Genomic DNA, 23,604 nt, shown 5'->3' on the forward strand with positions numbered 1-23,604 from the left:
AAACTAATAAGCAAAAGTGGAACTAAAGACTCTAAGACGTATTTGCCAATATAGTCTACAACACACTTGTTATCAGTATTTTTTAATATAGCCTATAGTTCCCATGCAAAGTGTTCCAAAAGAACTGTAATAAATTTCAATGTCATTGTAGTCATCCTTATAATCGACATACGGAGAAACTTCCACTGCTGCTCAACGTAGCAGATGACTTTACACAGCAGAACTTCACGACGCAGTGGGATTTGAAATACTCGTTGAATCTGCTTGGTGAATTGCTCGTGTATGTCGAGGTCGAAGTGAGCGACCGACTGCTGCTACATAACCAGCGATTTATCGCTCGTGTGTGGGGCCCTTAAGGGGCCGAAAACCGCATTGTGAATAAATAAAAGTTGCAGAACATGAAGGAAGACTTTCTTTTTTTTTTTACATTAGTGTCATGTTCTCACAACCGCATACACAGAGTTCAGTTAATGATGAAAAAAGTATTGAAAACTATCAGAATAGTAGACCTCGAACACGAAGAGATCATTTCGATTTTTGACGTAGGTTTTCCATTACAGTTAGATACAAAGACACAGTCCCATCATTAACAACAACCATATCCGCCATTTGAAATTCACTGCTGGAAAAGGCCTGCCACAGATTTTGCCATGTAATCCTTCCACCATACCTTACGTATTTTCTAAACGTAATTATTTCAAGTTTTATCAGAGCCATCTTTTCGTGTGTCTTTGAATCCGCCAAAAGCCCTTGTTCCTTCACCTTTATTTTAGTCTTATTACAATTTTCGGGCTCACTTCCAAACTTGTTCTGTTAAGGGAAAACAGGTTTTCTCAGCGACTTTCACTGATGAAATCTTGTCGTGTTTTAGCCGAATAGGAAAGTCGTTTTGAAGTACGTTTCAACCGGTTTTGTGCTGATCATGTACGCCTCAAAATGTCGAATAAGAAATTCGTCGACGCACTGCTTCGGACAACAGTGCCACTCGGCTGATAACCCGAGATTTCCTCAATATGCTATCAAGTTCTTGTGTTTGTTGTTAATATTTATATGCAATGGAAGTACACGTTGTATAAACCTATTTGAGAGCTGCCACTGTAATTTTGAGTAGTATCCTACTGTTGATCCAATTTTATGCTGCAGTTCTATTTTAATTACATTTTTAACTAGTCTTATTTTGGCTTTTGCAGAATCTTATACATCCTATTTCTGGCTTTGTAACACACCATTATAAACCGTGCTTACAGTCAGCGCCAGCTGTCGGCGACACTGACTCCACAGCGAGCACCATGAGTGATTATTAATATATTTAGTATCTCGTGATGATACTAACCATGGCTAAATACAGGGTGGGGCACGAAATGTGTTACCATTTTGTTTTTGAAATAAGCTTTATTGTCAATACAGTCTGAAAGAAACATATACTACAATGAAGAGCCGTCCTTGGAGATTTGTTCTAACTCAGTACATGCTCAATATGTCCACCATTTCGTTTCCTAACTTCCTTCAAACGAATATTGAAGTTAGTGATTACCCTACGGCACATGTCTTCCGTAATTTCACTGCAAACTTGAAGAATAAGTCTTCTGAGCCCCATTAAATCACGTGGACGTTTCGGGAAAATTTTTTCCTTTAGGTACCCCCAAAGAAAAAAGTCACGTGGATTGAAGTCTTGACTATTGGGGGGGCAAATTTTGCCCGTCATTGAAGCGACCTGGAAACCTGAGTGAAATGATCCACATGTCGAAATGCTCCTGTAAAAACTCCAACACAGTCTTTGCAGTATGTGGCCTTGTACCATCTTGCATGAACCACTGCGTGTTGAAGGGCAAGGCAGAAGCAAGAAACTGTGGAATGAAGCTATTGCGAAGCATGTGCAAATAACGCTCACTGTTCACAGTTTCTTCAAACAAAAGGGTCCAGTAAGTCCGAGACTGGAAATTGCTGACCACGCTCTAATCCTCGGAGCATAATGTTGTCGTTCATGAAGCACTTGTGGGTTTTCAGTGGCCCAATAGCGTACATTTTGTTTGTTAACCACACCGTCTAAATGAAAATGCGGCTCGTCTGAAAACCAAACGTTGTTGAGAGTTTCTACCCTATCCTCCGCCCACTGAGCAAACAGTAATCTCTGCTGCTTGTGTTCTTCAGTGAGCTTCTGTGCACAGGTCGTCTCGTATGGGAGGTCACTTTTAAGAATGCGTTGAACGGAGCGTCTGGATATTCACAGTTGCACTACTGCCTTTCTAAAATGGCTCAAATGGCTCTGAGCACTATGGAACTTAACTTCTGAGGTCATCAGTCCCCTAGAACTTAGAACTACTTAAACCTAACTAACCTAAGGACATCACACACATCCATGCCCGAGACAGGATTCGAACCTGCAAGCGTAGCAGTCGCGCGGTTCCAGACTCTAGCGCCTAGAACCGCTCGGCCACCACGGTCGGCTGCTGACTTTCTACACGATTTCCTGTGACTTCTCTGTACAGCAACTTGTACCACTTCAATATTCTCCGGCGAACAAACAGGCTTAGGCCGAGGTCGCTTCGCTTCCAATACTGTTCCTTCCTGTACAAATTTGTCGTACAACCTGTGGATGGTCTTCTTGCAAGGGACCCATCCTGTGTTAAACTATTGTCGAAAACGCCTCTGAGTCACAACAATACTTTTCGTTTCATGAAAAAGTAACACAATTGCCGATCGTTGCTGTGTCGTTAGTCTGCAATTGTCAGCCATTGCTGCTTACTAGTCTCCTAGCGGCAATATCGTGGATTACACGTCATTTCGCAACTCATTTGTTTTTCCAAGCTCTGCTGGTACTGCTGTAGAGATCCCAGCGGGATATCTAATGTGCTTCGTTTACAAAGTTTAAGGGAATTGGTATGTTATTTGACAGATGTTCCTCAGGCCATCTGTATGAAAGCTACCACTTATACTGTCGCAACCAGTCATAACGTTCTCACTGATCAGTACACACGTCGTAGCTTTTTAGATGAATGTGATGATGAGCGAGAAGATCGAAACAGATAATTGAATAAAGAAATTTGTGATGGAATATTGTTTAAGACAGTAGGCATTCTAACAGTTCAAAGTAACCAGCAAAACGGTAGTCTTGTTGTGTACTTCTCTAACATGTAATTCACTTTCCTCACAGTTCAAAAACCTCTTAGTGCTATGTCTACCCAACATATGGTGGACCCGAATTCCACCGCCAATATTTCGGAAATTGATAAGGGACGAGTATTTTGGTATAACAGACTCTGAAGTTTGCAACGGCTAGTTACAGAGTAATGGTTTAATTGTGAGTTATTCTGTTTGTTACCCTAATTATCTTTGTTTCTGTGGACAGAGCCTGTAAAATACGGGCACCAAAACGTAGAAGCCAAAACGCAGCGTCTTATTTCTCATAGGCATCTACGTAGAGATGCTAATGTGTCGTGACGTTGTTTCGCCTTCGGTGCGAGAACAGCTCGATGTAGCGTTGTTGTACCGTGTCTCCATTGCGTTCAGTGAACCCACATGGCGTATGGACAACTCGTAAACAGTAGACTATCCATACTGCTATCTAATATTAACAAACACAAATATCTCTTCTTTGTTCCCTGAAGCATGGCGTGATACTATGAAAGCGGACTGTCCCATCTACCAAGATGATTTTCAAGAAGTTTTGGCCATAAAAGTGAGTAAAGTTGCTGGTTTGCTTGACGTATTCAACCTCTGAAGAATCAATATAACTGCATTCTTTGTAAGCAAGTTCTTCATACAACAGATGTTGGTCAGAGAGGTTACTTCTTTCGATGAGAGTAGCAGTAATGTGTGTTAGACAGTTAAGTTCCTCGCTATTCTTGACTTTTATGACTGTGTTTGCGTACTCGCATTGCACACCACGAGTTGTGTACTGAGAAGCATTTTATGAAAAGTGGCAAGATATCGTCTCGTATTGCACATCGCAAGCAGGGCAAATGAAATCTGTTTTTTGACAGTCCCAGTATATTACTAATAGTACAGGTTGCAAGAGCAGACGAGCGTTCCGTGCGAACAGGTAGGCCAAAAAATTTCATTATTATCGAAGCTCGAGTCCATTGTAAGGCACAGTGATTGTCAGTTTGTTTTTGTGAAAATATCTGAGGCTTCACGCAGCAGAAGATTTCAGTAAAGTGTTATCTTGTGAATTTTCAAGAAGTTTTATCAGAAAGTTTGATGAGTTCATTTTCACGTTCATTTGTTGTAATTACAGTAACAATTCTGATACATTGTTTGTTTGCAAGACTAAAGATACAGATTATCTATATTCAGGGCCAATATTTTTGTCTGAATCATTTTATTTTGCAGTCAGATGCATATGCAAATCTCATGAAAACGGATTGCTCTACCGCAGACCAATTGTTTGATATTGTTTGATGTACCATCTAGTCTGGATTTCACATCGTGCAGCGGGAGCTCCGCGTATTTCCATTCAAAAGTAAATTGTAACACAGATCTGTTGCCCTACACTGCGATTTACATATTTCGACATCTAAGTTTATTGCATTTCTGAGATACCAACCAGACACATACAAATATGAGTTTAGAAGTTTTATACATTATTTTCAACTGGCACACCATTATACTTGTAAAGTTTCTTTTTTCTAGTATTTTCTTCTTTTTCTTAATTAAGTAATGAATGGTGCCACTAACTGGCAGAAATTGTCCTGCTTTCCTTCTACACCGTTCCCCTAACCTATCACATATCTTATATGGATGAAGAGTCATTTTTTAGTGTTCCGTACCGCAGTCGGTAAAAACTGAACCCTTATAGGATCACTTTGTTCTCCGACTGTCCGACTTTTCAAAATCCTTTTCTCAGGAACAGGTAGTGTAGTGGGACGAAATTAAGCGTCACCCATCCACCAATGTCAGCCCAGTTTGCAGGTGACTATAAGTTTAATTTAGTTTTGTTTATGTGTTTTTCTTATTATTTGTAATAGATGTGAATTATCTAAAAGTTTTGTATTTTTTTTATGTGTTTCATGTACGGAGTGGGCGGCGCAACGAACGGAGACAGCATCTTCGTTGCCGCGACCAGAGAGGAAATTGCTGGCCGCTATACGTCGCGGGTCGACAGCCAAAGAGCAACAGAAGATCCTGGAACCGAGTTGTTGCGTCGTGCTTCTAAAAAATTAAAAATGAATTTTTTATACTCTTTTTGTACAACAATGACGTCATATAGAGCCTAATCTTATTGAAAAGTCAGTCACTGTCTCTCAACGGTCAAGTTCACATCTGTATGTGTAGGAAGCTAATAAAATAGTGTATGCTACTAAAGTTGAAACACGTGTTCTGAAGATTTATTTATGAAGAATTATGTGAACGGATTAATAATATATTTGACAAGATTAGTGATTCTGACAGCGTTCACCGAAACTTTGAATCTCAAAAGTTTATTTAATGTGTGATTCTGATATCGATTAGATCAAGATAACGTGTGTCAATATAATTTCTGAGGAGAAACAAACGAAATTTAAATCGAAAAAGTTACAAAAACCAGTTGGCCCAACTGACGTAATTCTTTGCATACGACTCAACTGATGTTTTACAGTTTCGTTCAAGAACCATTCTATGACAATTTAAAAAGCATATAAATCATTTTTGAAGTGGGTTGTAACTGACTTAGGTGACGAAGTCTGCACATGGTCATATATCAAACGAAAATCGGTTATAAAAAACTTACGTCGTTACACTACAGTAGACTTATCAAGTTGAAATCTATGTCACATACTGATGTGGTATAATAAACGTTAGTTTTGAAGTCATTGCAGCCAATCGATACAGCCATTTACATCACTTATTTCGAAACTCTCATCGAAACATATAGGTTACTCCCCATCAACTTTGAATCATGATGCCATGTTTCACACTACAACCAAAGGGAAAAAATCGAAAATTGTTAATTTGTAATTATAATATACCAAAAGAATTTCTATCATTTTTCGCAGCTTGTGTGTCCGTCGATCCGTCTGTTAAGAACTCCTTTTTTCTCAGGAAGGGGTTGTGGGGCGGCGGTTAAGTTTGGTATACTGTTGTATAAATGTTTGTTTGAATGTAGAAACATTTCTGGCTTTTAGAATGTTGTTAATGCTGTCTTTCGCCGTTCTCAACACTGGCTCTCTATTTACTTCTTGGCACCCAGAAAGTGATTTAATAAAACATGGAGCCAGTATTTAGAGATCCTAGTGCCCACTTCAATTGAGATACCATTATAGCTGCAGCTTATAGCTCTGAGGAATTAGGAGATTGTCCGGGATTTCTAATCAAAAACAGTTTTCCAAAATAGTTGAGTATATTCTGAAATTCACTGATAAAAAACACAAGTATCCCTACAACCTAACTAACAGAGCAGTTCAGAGTCTAATGCGCTGATGCAACTATAAATGTCCGAATTAAATGTTAAAAGAATGCTCGCCATAATTTGATGAGAGTATTTCATCAAACGCCACGCAAAATTTTTGGTAGAATGTCTGTCCCGCGACGGCACGTGAAAATACGACAATACGCAAACTGAAGCTAGTTAATGAAAATCATCCCAGAATTAACACTTCACATAAAATGTCTTCATGGTTCCGCGTATCTCTAGTAACTTAATACGGCACCCGAGGCTGTTTGTAGCAGATACACTGATGCGACGCGACTACCGACACAGATGGCGTGTCATTCAGCGTCTGGAGAGAACTGGGGCCTTCCTTCCTCGCGTAGCGTCCTTATATATAAAGCCGCGGTGCGGACGGCTAAGGGAACGCCTGATCAAATCGGCTCTCTCGACTAGCCGCTGGGCTAGCAACGCACCACTTCAAGTTACATAATAATTTATAGCTTCTTTTGCTTATGGCCGATGAAGCTTTTAATTTAAACGTGCATTCAGCACGCAGGTAAGTATTGATAATAAAATTTTGACGTGGCTAAGTTAAATATTCTGGGCGAGAGAATTAATTAAATTACACTGTACACAGTAGATGAGCTCTGAACTGGCCCTTTTGAGATCCGCTATCGCTATAATTTTATAGGTACTAAAAGGAAACTTTACACATCTTCATAGTTATAGCGGACCTCCAACCTATTTAAATCTAAACATCCTAGCCTTATTTATTAGCCTACTTAATCTATCTTGCTTCCTTCAGTTTTGAGACGAAAACCACAAAATCATGAATTTCCACTAAAATCTTAATTTGTGAAATCCAAAGTACTGTTTTTATTAAATCATTATGAAAGATGAATCTAAATATAAATTTTGAAGTCTCTAGCTCTTTTCTGTTGCGCCAATGATTTTTCCAGAAAACGTCCAAATTTCGAAAATGGCTGAAGTTATCGAACTGATATTTAACACACATTAATTTAGTATTATTCCTGACATGCTAGAAAAGTTTTAGGTCATTTGCTTGATTTTTAAGGTATTGCGCAACATTTATGACGTCAGAGCTAGTTACAGCAGACTGGCTGGCACACAATGGAAACTGATGTGAATTTACTACAGCGTGAGTAGGCTGCTTCCCTACAGGGTGGACGTACGGAGCTGAAATCTATGTCAACTACTGAGGTCTATGATTCCTTGGAGGTTCGTGGTATAATAAACGTTAACTTCTAAGTCAATGCAATCAAAAGATACGACCGTTTATGTCACATATATTAATACTCTGATAGTCACTCATCAAAGCCTATAGAATACTTCCCATAAGTCTATAATCATAAAATTCGCCAAGAAGCTAGGTTCCACACTAAAACCAATAGAAAAAACCTACAAATTGTTAATTTTTATTGATATGACACGAAAAACAAATTGTTCTTTCTTACCTGACTATCTGTTCGTCTGTCTGTCGAGATCCCTTTTTCTCAGGAGCGGGCAGAAGTATCAGTCTGAAATTTATGTCACATACTAAATCCTCTTTTTTGCCAGGAAAGGATAGATGTATCAAGTTGAGATTTATGTCACATGCAAGGGTATATAACCACTTGGCGGTATAATAAATTTAAGCTTCTAAGTCAATGAAAGAAAAAAAATACGGTCATTTATGTCACATGTTTTGATTCTCGCCAACTCACTCATTAAAACGTAAATGGTTCTTCCCTTTAGTCTAAAATCATGAAATTTACCAAGAAGCAAGGTTTCACACTACAGCCAACGGAAAAAAATCAAAAAAATGTTAATTTGTAATTATAACACAAGAAAAAAACTTTTTTAGGTCTTTGTTATCAGACTGTCCCAGCATCCGTCTGTTTTAAAACCCATTTTTCTCAGGAACAGTTAGACGTACCAAGTTGAAATTTATGTTGCATTTTAAGATCTACAGACTCTTGGCGATGCAAAAAAGTGAAACTTATAAGAGAATGCAATCGGAAGATATGGCCATTTATGTCACAAATTTTGATAATTGCATACTCACTCATTAGAAACTTATGTGTACTTCCCCTTGACGTAGAATCATGAAATTTAGTAAAAACAAAAGTTTAGCAATACAATTCAAGTAAAAAACCCGAAAATTGTTCATTTGTAATTATATCACACGAAAAAATATTTCTTTTGTCATTTGTTATCCAACTTCAAACCAAAGATCATGGCATTGCCAGTACCAGTGTCGATAACAGGCAAAAATCATAGAAATTCTCGATTTCCGGAACAAATGACTGTCTATATACATAGTCACGCTTCTATGGAACCTTCAGTGCGCTAGTCCTACTAGCACCTGGTCGATTTTTTAATATTTTATTTACCGTGACAATGCTCCCCCATTAAATGCCATTAATTTTTGTATTTGAGAATTATCATTGTTCTTATGCACTTTAAATAATGTAGGAATACTTCAAATACTATCAGTTAGGCACCAGCCGTCGGCCAAGACAGAGCAGCAGCCGGGAAGTAGCCGATTTTGTGACAGTTCCTAACCAGTAGCGAATTATGTAACCTCATCTTTGTGTTTTGGTTGTTTAGTACTCGAATATTTAACTTAATATTTAATAGACACAGTTCTCGTGCTTTCGTTTGTATCGGAAAGCAACCGATTTTGTGACACTTTACAAGTTCTTAATCAGAATCAAATTATTTACTCTCACCTGTGTGCATTGGAAGTTTACTTTTTAAATATCTTTATGTTAATCTATTTTATTAGACACAGTTCCTCCGTTTTTGTCAGCGTCTACAGTAGAGTTTCGTAGCATGTGCTGAAAGTCGTTTGCCGCGCGGTTAGAGGCGCCATGCACGGATTGCGCGGGCCCTCCCGCCGGATGTTCGAGTCCTCCCTTGGGCATGGGTGTGTGTGTCGTTCCTAGCTTAAGTTAGCTGTGTAAGTCTAGGGACCAATGATCTCAGCAGTTCGGTTCCTTAGGAATTCACACACATTTGAACATTTCATAGTTGTTAATTTGTCTGTGAGGTGTAGTTTTCCACTGTCTTTAATATGGAGAAAGGCTGTGATGTCTGTGAGCGAATGCGAGCCGAGTTGGTGACACTTCACTCTCAGCTCCAGGCTGTGTTGGCTTCGGTCACACTGCTTGAGGCTGCAGTGGATGGGCATCACTGTTGTGGACTGGCTTTGGGGATCCAACAGACATACAGCACGATCCACGAGTCCACCAATCGATCTGCAGTAGTGGACAGCCCAGCCACTGCTCGCATTGAGGTTGACCACTCACCTGTGGTCGAATGGAAGTTCGCCTTGGGGTGTGGCAGACTGCAAAAGGCTTCCCGAGAGGCCCTATGTAATGCCCCCCCCCCCCTCCAAGCATTATCTGTGGCTGACACTGTCCCTAGGCCAGATGAAATCGCTTGTCCTGCTTCAGAGGAGCCCTCTCAGCCTAAAGAATCCGGGCACTCACAGAAAATGAGATTATTGGTAGCTGGGAGCTCCAGTGTTAGGCTCGTTAAGAACCCCCATAGGAACGTGGCTGCTAAGGAGGGGGAAAGAAGCCAGTGTAGAATCCGGGTGCACACCGTGTGGAGTCACTCCAGACATGGAAAGGGTCCTTCCAGATGCCAAGAAGAGCACAAGGTGCACTTGGTGGCTCATGTCGGTATCAGTGATGTATGACTGTGTGTCGCTTTGAATCGCAAGAGATTCTCTCGACCTCCTAACGTAGATGGTAAAACTGCTGAAAGGTTCAAAGAAAACTAATTTCAAACACATTGTTGAGTCATACAGTTATAGTTGGTGGTAACTTCAATTTACCCTCATTTTGTTGGCGAAAATACATTTAAATCCGGAGGTAGGCGAAAAACATATGAAATTGTGGAAAACGCATTCTCTGAAAACTATTTCGAGCAGTATTTACTCGAATAGTAAACGGTTGCGAAAACACACTTGACCTCTTAGCAGTAAATGATCCTGAGCTAATAATGAGCATCAAAACGGATACAGGGATTAGTGAAAGCAGGGTTGTCGTAGTTAGACTGAATACCGTAACACGCGGATGCTCCAAAAATAAACGAAATATACGTTTATTCAAAAAAAGCAGATAAAAATTTGCTTGACGCCTTCCTCAGAGACAATCTCCACTCCTTTCACATTAACAATGTAAGAGTAGACCAGATGCGGCTTGAATTCAGAGGAACATTATCGACAGCGTTTGAGAGATTTATACCAAATAGATTCATGGACGACAGAGCTGGTCTCCTATGGTAGACAAAACAGGTGAGAACATTTTTGCAGAAACAACGAAAAAAGGCAGTCCAAATTTAAACGAAAGCAAAAGCCCAAGATTGGCGCTATTTTACAGTAGCTCGTAATTTATCGCGGACTTCAACGCGAGGTACTTCTGCAGCGAAACTTTGTCTCGATACCTGGCAGAAAAATTCAAAGAAATTTTGGTCGTATATTGGGTTGGGTTGTTTGGGGGAGGGGACCAAACAGCGAGGTCATCGGTCTCATCAGATTAGGGAAGAATCCTTTATTGTATGATTATATGATAGCGGAACAAACACTGGTAGCAGTTACTTCTGTAAAATATCTGGGAGTATGCGTGCAGAACGATTTGAAGTGGAATGATCATATAAAATTAATTGTTGGTAAGGCGGGTACCAGGTTGAGATTCCTTGGGAGAGTGCTTAGAAAATGTAGTCCATCAACAAAGGAGGTGGCTTACAAAACACTCGTTCGACCTATACTTGAGTATTGCTCATCAGTGTGGGATCCGTACCAGATCGGTCTGACGGAGGAGATAGAGAAGATCCAAAGAAGAGCGGCGCGTTTCTTCACAGGGTTATTTGGTAACCGTGATAGCGTTACGGAGATGTTTAATAAACTCAACTGGCAGACTCTGCAAGAGAGGCGCTCTGCATCGCGGTGTAGCTTGCTCGCCAGGTTTCGAGAGGGTGCGTTTCTGGATGAGGTATCGAATATATTGCTTCCCCCTACTTATACCTCCCGAGGAGATCACGAATGTAAAATTAGAGAGATTAGAGCGCGCACGGAGGCTTTCAGACAGTCGTTCTTCCCGCGAACCATACGCGACTGGAACAGGAAAGGGAGGTAATGACAGTGGCACGTAAAGTGCCCTCCGCCACACACCGTTGGGTGGCTTGCGGAGTATAAATGTAGATGTAGATGTAGATGTAGAACTCGCCCGTGCCCTTTGAAAGGAACCATCCCGGCATTTGCCAGGACCGATTTAGGGAAATCACGGAAAACCTAAATCAGGACGGCCGGACGCGGGATTGAACCGTCGTCCTCCCGAATGCGAGTCCAGTGTGCTAACCACTGCGCCACCTCGCTCGGTTTTGGTCGTATGTAATGTATGCTAGTGGCAAGACACAATCAATGCTTTCCTGTGGGATAACTATATACATACTATCGGTGACAGTGCTACTAAAGCAGACTTAAAACTTAGCTTTCTGAAATTCGCCCACCAATTTCAGAATTCGAATCAACAAGAGCTGCCAACATGAGTAACTTGGAAAGAGATATATTCAGAGTAGTGAAGCAACATAAATCACATAACGAAAGCAAGTCTTCTGGTCCAGATTGTATACCAAATAAGTTCCTTTCAGGGTATGCTGATGCAATAGCTCCATGCTTAACAATCATTAACAATAGCTCGCTCCACGATGGATCCGTACCCAAAGACCGAACGTTGCACAGTTCACACCAATATTCAAGAAAGGCAGTAGGAGTAATCCACTTACTTACAAGTCCATATCATTAAAGTCGATATGTAAGCGGCTTGTACTGAAATTGCGTGTTTATTGAATACATTCTGCTATGCGACTGAATTTATGATTTCCTGTTAGAGAGGCCACGGTTCGCAGTAATTGACGGAAAATCGTCGAGTAAAACAGAAGTGATTTCTTGCGTTCCCCAAGGCAGTGGGTCATCCGCTGTTCCTTCTATATAAACAATTTAGCAGACAATATGAGCAGCAGTCTTAGGTTGTCTGGAGATGTCACTGTCGTTTACTACCAGGTAAAGACATCAGAAGATCAAAACAAATCTTAAAACTCTTTAGAAAAGATATCTGTACAGTGCAAAAATTTGAAGTTGAACCTAAATGATGAATGGTGTGAGATCATCCACATGAGTGCTAAAAGGAATCCGTTATACGATAAAACAGTCAAATCTAAAGGCCGTAAATTCAACTAAAAACCTAGGAATTACAATTACGGCAACTTATATTGGGAAGAATATATACAAAATGTGGACGGTGAACCAAAGACTACGTTTTACTAGCAGAACAGTTAGACGATGCAACAGATCTGCTAAACCGACCGCCTGCACTACGCTTTTCCTCCCTCTTTTGGAGAGCTGCTCCGCGGTGTGGGATCCTTACCAGGTAATGTTAACGGAGTACATCGAGAAAGTTCAAAGAAGAGCAGCACGTTTTGTATTACAGAGAAATAGGGGAGAGAGTGTCACGAATATGATACAGGATTTCGAGTGGACATCGTTAAAACAAGAGCGTTTCTCGTTGCTATGGGATCATCTCACGAAATTTCAATCACCAACTTTCTCCTCAGAATGCCAAAATATTGACACCGACCTAGATAGGGAAAAACGATCAGCGTAATAATATCAGGGAAATCAGAGCTCGCACGGATACATATAGGTGTTGGTTTTCCCCACGCGCTGTTAGTAGAATAATAGAGATTCGTTGTGAAGGTGGTTCGAATGAACCCTGTGTCAGGCACTTGTGACTTTCAGAATAGCCATGCAGATGTAGATGTAGAATTGTCATTTTCCCGTTCTATCACAACATGTTATTATTATTATTATTATTATTATCTCTTTCCTGTCTCAGACGTTATGTCTGGTTAAAAATGGAAAGTGACGCGGACCTTGATCAAGCGTGACTTCCTTTTAACTGTACGGTATATGTTACATTGCATTTAGGAACTTTCGGGTAATGGAACATGTGTCAGTAATTACAGATTTCTGTAGTTGTATATATACGTTTTGATGTAGCTGTATTGTGTTGATGTACTGGTGGATATTGTGTGGTATGACTCCTGTAGTTGATAGTATAATTGGTATGATGTCACCTTTATCCTGACGCCACATGTCTCTGATTTCCTCAGCCAGTTGGATGTATTTTTCAATTTTTTCTCCTGTTTTCTTCTGTTTTTTGCTGTATTGGGTATGGATATTTCGATTAGTTGTGTTAATTTCTTCTTTTAATTGGTGAGTATGATGTCAGGTTTGTTATGTGGTGTTGTTTTATCTGTTATAATGGTTCTGTTCCAGTATAATTTGTATTCATAATACTCCAGTACATTTTGTGGTGCATACTTGTGTGTGGGAACGTGTTGTTTTATTAGTTTATGTTGTATGCCAAGTTGTTGATGTATTATATTTGCTACATTGTCATTTCTGGGGTATTCTGTATTTGCTAGTGATGTACATCCGCTTGTGATGTGATTTACTGTTTCTATTTGTTGTTTGCAAAGTCTGCATTTATCTGGTGTGGTATTGGGATCTTTAATAATATGCTTACTGTAATATCTGGTGTTTATTGTTTGATCCTGTATTGCAATCATGAATCCTACCGTCTCACTGTATATATTGCCTTTTCTTAGCCATGTGTTGGATGCATCTTGATTGATGTGTGGCTGTGTTAGATGGTACGGCTGCTTGCCATGTAGTGTTTTCTTTTTCCAATTTACTTTGTTCGTATCTGTTGATGTTATGTGATCTAAAGGGTTGTAGAAGTATTTATGAAATTGCAATGGTGTAGCCGATGTATTTATATGAGTGATTGCTTTGTGTATTTTGCTAATTTCTGCTCGTTCTAGAAAGAATTTTCTTAAATTGTCTTCCTGTCCATAACGTAGGTTTTTTATGTCGATAAATCCCCTTCCTCGTTCCTTTCTGCTTAATGTGAATCTTTCTGTTGCTGAATGTATGTGATGTATTCTATATTTGTGGCACTGTGATCGTGTAAGTGTATTGAGTGCTTCTAGGTCTATTTCACTATTCCAAATGAGTAGGTCAATATTGGTATAGCATAAGTATTTATAGCTTTTGTCTTGTTTATTGCTGTCAATTCTGTTTTCAGTATTTTTGTTAGTCTTTGTCTATATTTTTCTTTTAGTTCTTCTTTAATATTTGTATTATCTATTCCTAATTTTTGTCTGTATCCTAGACATTTATAGGCATCTGTTTTTCCATTGCTTCTATGCAGTCGCTGTTGTTATCCAATATGTAATCTTCTTGTTTATTGTGTTTTTCCTTGACTATGCTATTTTTCTTACATTTGTCTGTTCCAAAAGCCATATTTATATCATTGCTGAATACTTCTGTTATCTTTAGTCATTGGTTGAGTTATTGATCTGTTACTGCCGGTAGTTTTAGATCATCCACATATAGCAAATGTGTGATTTTGTGTTGGTATGTTCCAGTAATATTGTATCCATAATTTGTATTATTTAGCATGTTGGATAGTGGGTTCAGAGTAAGGCAGAACCAGAAAGGACTTAATGAGTCTCCTTGGTATATTCCACGCTTAATCTGTATTAGCTGTGATGTGATATTATTTGAATTTGTTTGGATATTAAGTGTGGTTTTCCAATTTTTCATTACTACGTTTAGGAACTGTATCAATTTAGGATCTACTTTGTATATTTCCAATATTTGTAGTAACCATGAGTGGGGTACACTATCAAAAGCTTTTCAGTAATCAATTTATGCGTAGTGTAGCGACCTTTGTTTAGTTTTAGCTTGATATGTCACCTCTGCATCTATTATCAGTTGCTCTTTACATCCTCGTGCTCCTTTGCAACAGCCTTTTTGTTCTTCATTTATAATTTTGTTCTGTGTTGTATGTGTCATTAATTTCTGTGTAATGACTGAAGTTAATATTTTGTATATTGTTGGTAGGCATGTTATGGGGCGATATTTTGCTGGGTTTGCTGCGTCTGGTTGATCTTTAGGTTTCAGATAAGTTATTCCATATGTAAGTGTATCAGGGAATGTGTATGGGTCTGCAATGTAACTGTTAAGTAATTTAGTTAGATGTGAATGTGTTGAGGTGAACTTCTTTAGCCAGAAATTTGCTATTTTATCTTTTCCAGGGGCTTTCCAATTCTGCATTGAATTAATTGCTCGGGTGACTTCATGTTGCAAAATTATCACTTCAAGCATTTGTGGTATCATCCTGTATGTGTCTGTTTCTGCTTGTATCCACCGTGCGTGCCTGTTGTGTTGTACCGGGTTCGACCATACGTTGCTCCAGAAGTGTTCCATGTCTATTATGTTTCGTGGGTTGTCTATTTTAATATGTGTGTTATCTATTGTCTGATAAAATTTCTTTTGGTTTGTGTTGAATGTTTGGCTTTGTTTCCTTCTATTTTCACTTTTTTTGTATCTTCTAAGTCGTTTGGCCAATGCTTCTAATTTCTGCTTCTTTTCATCTAACTGCTCTATCGCTTCTTGTTGTGAGATTTTACCCAACCTTTTTCGTTTTTTGTCTGATATTTCATTTCTTATAAATTGTGTTAGCTGTCTGATGTCTTTTCTCATTTTTTTCTATTCTGATCTGTAGCCTGTGTTGCCGTGCTGGTTTTGTGGGTTTCTTCTGTGTGTTGGTTTGTTCTGATCTCTGCCTAGTGTGTATATTTAGTGTAGTGAGTGCTCCTATATAAACCAGTAGTTGTAACTCTTCCATAGTTGTATTTTCATTTATTTTGTTGTGTATGATTGTGTTGATAGTTGCTATTGTTGCTTCGACTTGTGGGTTATTTGGTGGTCTATGCAAGAATAGTCTAATGTCTGTATTTGTGTCTTTGCATTCTATATATGTTAGCAGAAATTTTTCTTCTATATCTAACATGTGTGACTTCGTGTTCTATTTGTGCTTGTTTTGGTGGCTGTCTTAAGATTTCATTTTGCTCTGATTGTTTAATTGATGCATGGTGCTCTTTGTTTGTTTGCTCTTGGATGTTTGAGTCCATTACTGTATTTTCTTCTTCTTCTGATTGCACATTATTTTGTTCCAGTATTTGTTGTACTTGTTGTTTGATGTTTTCTAATTATGACTGGGGTACCCTGTTATTTTTTATTATTACACAGATCTGATCAGCTAGTCGTTGTTCTGTTAAAAATTTTAATTCTGGGTATCTGGTAATAAATTTTGTGTATATTTGTGATCTGTATCCAGTTGTGTTGGTTCCTAAGTTTGTTGCTTGGTAATAACAGAACATCAGGTGTCGGTTAACTTCATCTGACCATCTCATCCTCTGTCTTTGCTTTCCTTCTAGAGTGGTTGCAGGAAGCATATCCTGCAAAACACCTCCATTTGGATTTAAATCATTTTCCGTGTGGCTAGCAGTGTCGTTACCATTGTGTACGGGCATAGGGTTCAAGCGTCGTCCCCGACCATGACAGCGCTTGTCCGAGGCTTCTGTCCTGAACCAACTAATCACACTAAAATGGGGGTTAGCCCCATTAGTGGTTTGCTCTTTTCGTCGCCTTTTACGACTCACGGAACATACCGAAGGCCTATTCTTTTCCCGGGCCTCCACGGGGTTTATTATTATTATTATTATTACTAGACATTTTTGCCCTTACTCCTGTTGCGCATAGCGTCCAATACATTGGACAGTTTTTAATCGACATCCTCCGGCATTTTCAATCGGTCCTGATGCTACAAATGCACTCCATACCGATGTTGTGCTCTGCATGCTTTTACAACCTAATGACTGATTGAAAACACCAGAGAAGTGTCCATTAAAAGCTGCCCACTGCAAAGAAAATCATGTACCACAGGGTTTAAAGAGTGCTTAACTTTAATTTACATAATTATTCAATTTTTTCTTTTTTTCTTCTACTTTTACTCTTCCCAAAGTTCTTTATTATTTGATTGTGTTCTTGCTTCCTTTACTCTGTTCTTATTTTACCTGTTTTCTTCCTTTCTTCTACTTCAAATTCCGTGTTCATAATTTTTTTCTAAATTTCCCTTTCTTTTATCGTTTCCTCGTTGATCTCTGCTTACTTGAGGTCTTGTTCTGTAGCTTGAAACCAAGTGGGTTCTTGACTGAGCTCTTTACTACATCAAAAATCCACTTTGTCAGTCTTTGTTTCTGGATGCTCCGTTTCTGGTCGTTTCTGTAAGCAGAATGCTTCTGGCAATACAACTGTAGTGGAGTGCCTGAATTATATCTCTCTTGAAATATTTCTTTTATTATGCTTCGTGTCTATTGTTGCTGACTGTCGCCAGGTCATCTGCAAATGCCAGGCATGTTATGACGGTCTTGTGTGCACATGTTGTTCATTCCTTTCACTTTTTCCCATTGTTCGATAATTTTGTCCATCTTGAATAAAAGCGGTGAGAGACCTTCTTCTTGTATGACCCCTGTGTGTATCTCGAACGGTTCTGAGATTTCTCCCACAAATATTATTTTGTATGAGGTCTCTGTTGCGTAAGTGTCAGTATTTTTCTGTCTTTTCCACATTCCTCTAGTGTGTCAAAGAGTGTCTGCCTGTCGATGGAGTCGTAGGCCTTCTTAAAGTCCACGAATATGAGTACAGGTTTGTTCGTCTGTCAGCACATTGTAACGATATCATTAAAAAAATCCTGTTTGTAGGTGATGTTAGTGAACTATGATGCTGATGTCATGGACACCTTTGTTTTATTTCCGTGCACGATTACTATTGTACAAACTATGGAAAAACTCAGAATTAAATTCAGATGCACATAGACTGTCGATTAATTTCTAAAAGAATCTCCGACAATACTGAAGTCTATAATCTGTAGGACCTAATGAAACAAATTGATATGCAACGATTACGGAGAGTATGACGTTGCAAAATCACCAAATCAGTTTTAAACTTACATACTGAAAGTATAAAGTCACATTTATTGATGTTTCTCAAACTTGAAACTAACAAAAATCAAAGCCGCACACAGAGAGAATCCAGGCCAAAGTGGTAGTGATTTCCAGGACCCTTATCTGGTTCGTTTTAAAAGTTCCTGCTTCAAATGCACTCTACACAAAACAATGAAAATACAGCGACCCAAGGAATGAAGACAGTACTATTGAAAGACATATACTGCGCAAAACTACCCCCTTCCACTGTGTTAAAGTAACACATGCATCAACAGAAAGAAAGCGTTAATCCACTTCGGTATACATCGATCACGTGTGTTACCTGCGCAAAAGCAGACACTGAAAAAAGAAGATAAAAGAGTTAACTGGAAAACTAATTACCTGCAAACGGTAGCTTATGGTCGAACGCGTAAATACTCTTTGTAGCCTTTGTAATAGCGTCATAGCTGGGTTCCATAAAATAATAGTTTAGTCAGTTTTTATTTGTGCATTTCAGTTTGCTATTATACAGTGACCGATTGTTTCCCAGATAATAACATTCTCATTTATTTATAACCTAGAGCGCAGTATGAAAAACAGTGGAAATGTTGAAACCGTACGCATTAAATTAGAAACTTATTCTTCTGTCAGCCTCTTTGCTTCACCTGCATTTCAGCCTGTATTCATAGCCATTCGTACTCGGTCTACCGCAAAGAAAAATTAAATAATCCTGCTGGACAAGAAATATACATGGTTAAGGGACGTAACAAATTCAATAGGCGATTGTGATGAACTCATGACCTTTCTCGTAGCCGCGCGGCTATGTCATGGTTCGCGCGGCTCCCTCCGTCAGAGGATCGAGTCCTCCCTCGGCACGGGTGTGTGTGTTGTCCTTAGCGTAAGTTAGGTTAAGTTAGATTAAGTAGTGTGTAATCCTAGGAACCGACGACCTCAGCAGTTTTGTCCCATAGGAACTTACCACCACCACCACATTTCTGGTAGAATTTTTTTCCCTTCCCAAAATGGACAAGGTTTGATAGAGGTCAACTGTAAGCAGGGTGAGATGAGTCTGAGATTGGGATCACAAGTTTAAACCGTAGTAATTACTGCCCACTACATCTAGATGGATACCCTGCAAATCACCTTTAAGTCTCTGGTAAAGGTTTCATCGAACCACCTTCACAATTCTCTATTATTCCAGTCTCGTATAGCGATTGAAAAGAACGAACACCTACATCTTTCCGTACGAGCTCTGATTTCCCTCATTTTATAGTAGTGGTCGTTTCTACCTATGTGGGTCGGCGTCAACAAAATATTTTCGCACTCGGAGGAGAAAGTTGGTGATTGGAATTTTGTGAGACGATTCCTCTGCAACGAAAAACGCCTTCGTTTTAATTATGTCCATCCCAAATCCTGTATCGTTTCAGTGACACCCTCTCCCCTATTTCGACATAATATAAAACGTGCTGCCTTCTTTGAACTGTTTAGATGTACTCCGTCAATCCTATCTGGTAAGGATCCCACAACGCCCAGCAGTATTCTAAAAGAGGACGGACAAGCGTAGTGTAAGCAGTGGATCTGTTACATTTTCTAAGTGTCCTGCCCATAAAACGCAGTCTTTGGTTAGCCTTCCCCACAACTTTTTTCTGTGTTCTTTCCAATTTAAGTTGTTTGCAATTGCAGTTTCTAGGTTTTCAGTTGAATTTATGGCCTTTAGATTTGACTGATTTATCGTGTAACCAAAGTTTAACGGATTCCTTCGCGCTATACAGATATATTTCCTTCACGCTATACAGTTATATTTTCTAAACGATTTTGCAGTTTGTTTTGATTTCTGATGACTTTACTGGTCGATAAACGACAGCGTCATCTGCAAACAATCGACGACGGCTGCTCAGAGTTTCTCCCAAATCGTTTATATAGATAAGGAACAGCAGAGGGCCTATAACACTATCTTGGGGAATGCGAGAAATCACTCCTATTTTACTCGATGACTTTCCGTCAATTACTACGAACTGTGACCTCTCTTACAGGAAATCACGAATCCATTCACATAACTCATACGATATTCCTCAAGCACGCAATTTCACTACAAGCCGCTTGTGTGGTAGTGTAAAAAGTCTTCCGGGAATGCAGAAATACGGAATCAATTTGAAATCCCTTCTGAATAGCACTCATCGCTTCATGCGAGTAAACAGCTAGTTATGTTTCACAAGAACGATGCTTTCAAAATCCGTGTTGACTGTGTGTCAATAGGCCGTTTTCTGTGAGGTAATTCATAATGTTGGAACACAATATATGTCCCAAACTCCTGCTGCATATCGACTTTAATGATATGGGTCTGTAATTTAGTGAATTACTCCTACTGCCTTTCTTGAATATTGGTGTGACCTGTGCAACTTCCCAGTCTTTGGGTACGGATCTTTCTTCGAGCTAACGGTTGTATATGATTGTTAAGTATGGAGCTATTGCATCAGCATACTCTGAAAGGAACTTAACTGGTATACAGTCTGGACCAAAAATGTTGCTTTTATTATTATGTGATTTAAGTTACTTCACTACTCCGAGGGTATCTGCTTCACGTTACTCATGTTGGCAGCTGTTCTTGATTAGAATTCTGGAATATTTACTTCGTCTTCTTTTGTGAAGCCATTTTGGAAGGCTGTGTTTAGTAATTCTCCTGTTCAATAGTATCCCCAATGACCCTGTCTTGCCGCTAGCATACTTCACATACGACCAGAATCTCTTTGGATTTTCTGCTAGGTTTCGAGACAAAATTTCGTTGTGGAAAATATTGTAAGCATCTTGCATCGAAGTCCGGGCTAAATTTCGAGCTTTTGTAAAAGATCGCCAGTCTTGGAGATTTTGCATCTGTTTGAATTTGGCATGTTTTTCTCGTTGTTTCTGCAACGGTTTTCTGACACGTTTTGTGTACCAAGGAGGGTCAACTCGGTCGTATGTTAATTTATTTTGTATAAATCTCTCAACTGCTGCTGATATTATTTATTTGGATTCAAAGCCGCGCGGGATAGCCGAGAGGTCTATAGCGTCTTGTCAAGGTCCGCGCGGGTTTCCCCGTCGAAGGTTCGAGTTCTCCCTCGGGCATGGTTGTGTGTGTCGTCCTTAGTGTAAGTTAGTTTAAGTTAGATTAAGTAGTGTGTAAGCTTTGGTCCCATAAGAACTTCCGACAAATTTCCAAATTTTGAATTCAAGCCACATCTGGTCTACACTTATATTGTTAATTTGGAAGGAGTGGAGATTGTCTCTCAGGAAGAAGTCAAGTGAATTTTTATCTGCTCTTTTGAACAGATATATTTTTCGTTTATTTTTGGAGGATTTCTGGATTACAATATTCAGTCTCGCTACGACAACCCTGTGTTCACTAATCCCTGTATCCGTTCTGATGCTCGTTATTAACTCAGGGTTATTTGTCGCTAAGAGGCCAAGTTTGTTTTCACAACCGTTTACTATTCGCGTGGTCTCATGAACTAACTGCTCGAAATAATTCTCAGAGAAAGCGTTTAGCACAATTTCGGATATGCGTAACTCAGGAATTATACATTAATTTTCGCCAACATATCGAGGATAAATTGAAGTCACCACCAACTATAACTGTATGAGTCGGGTAAGTGTTTGAAATCAAACTCAGCAATTGTATCATCTGAATTAGGAGGTCGGTGCAAGGATCCAATCATTGTTTTATCTCGGTTGCCAAGAACGACTTCTGCCCATTCTAACTCACAGGAACTATCTACTACAATTTCGTTACAAGACAAACTACCTCCGACAGCAACAAACACACCACCAACCGTGTTTAGCCTATCCTTTCTGAACACCGTTAGGTTCTTCGCAAAAATTGCTGAACTTATCTCAGGCTTCAGTGCCTATAACGATTTGCGCATCAGTGCTCTCTATTAGCGCTTGGAGCTCTGGTACTTTCCCAACACAGTTACGACAATTAACACCGTTGGGTCCTGTATCTAAGTTCTTTCTGCGTTCGACCTGCACCCTTTGAGACTGAAGCCGTTTTTGTATTTCTTCGATACCCTCTAATCTAAAGAAGCCGCCCAGTCCACGCCACACAGCCCCTGCTGCCCGTTTAGACGCCTCCTGTGTGTAGTGGACACCTGACCTATCCAGCGGAACCCGAATCCCAACTGCCCTATGGCGCAAGTCGAGGAATTTGCAGCCTACAAGGTCTCAGAACCGTCTGAGCCTCTGATTCAGACCCTCCACTCGTCTCTGTACCAGAGATCCGCAATCGGTCCTGTCGACTACGCTGCAAATGGTCAGCTCTGCTTTCATCTTGCAAGCAAGACTGGCAGCCTTTACCACTTCTGCTAGGCACTCGAAACCGGAGAGAATCTCTTCTGATCCAAAGTGACACACATCATTGGTACCAACGTCAGCCACCACCTGCGATTGGCTGCCCCCTGTCCCCTTCCTGGCGTCTGGAAGGACTCTTTCCACGTCTGGAATGACTCCACCCTGTATGTACAGAGTGCACGTTGGCTTTCTTCCCCTCCTTGGCAGCCATGTTCTTAATAGGACCCATAACGCGCCTAACGTTGGAACTCCCAACGATCAATAATCCCACCCTCTGCAATTGCCCGGATCTTGCAGGCTGAGAGGTTTCCTCTAAAACAGGACAGGCGACGACATCTGGCTGAGCGACAGAATCAGCCACAGACAGCACCTGGAGCCTGTTTGCCAGACTAACCGAGGAGGCCTTACATGCGACCCCCTGGGAAGTCTTTCGCCGCCTGCTGCGCCCCAGGACGACCTCGCACTCGACCATAGGCGAGGGGTCACCCCCAGTGCGACCAGTAACTGGGCTGGCCACCGGTGAGGACCAATCTGAGGACTTGGACGTGCTGGACATCCGTTGGATCCCCATGGCCGGCCCACAACAGTGGTGCCCATCCACCGCAGCTTCAAGCTGTTTAACCGAAGCCATCACAGCATGGAGATGGAGAGTGAAATGTCACCAACTCGGCTCTCATCCTCACACAACAATTACAGTCCCTATCCATACTAGAGACAGTGGAAAACTACGCTACACAGATAAAGGGACTAAAGGCACGAGCTACGGAGCTCTACTGTAGACGCGAACGGACGCAGGAACTGTGTCTAATAAATTAGATTAATACACAGAGATTCAAGAATTTAACTACCAAAGCATTCAGGTGAATCTAAATAATTCGCCCCTGATTAGGAACTTGTAATATGTCACAAAATCGGAGAGAATCTCTTCTGATCCAAAGTGACACACATCATTGGTACCAACGTCAGCCACCACCTGCGTCTTTCCGACGCAAACGAAAACGCGATAACACACACAGAAACTC

This window comes from Schistocerca serialis, chromosome 2, assembly GCF_023864345.2.
Source record: "Schistocerca serialis cubense isolate TAMUIC-IGC-003099 chromosome 2, iqSchSeri2.2, whole genome shotgun sequence".
NCBI classification, from domain to species: Eukaryota; Metazoa; Arthropoda; class Insecta; order Orthoptera; family Acrididae; genus Schistocerca; species Schistocerca serialis.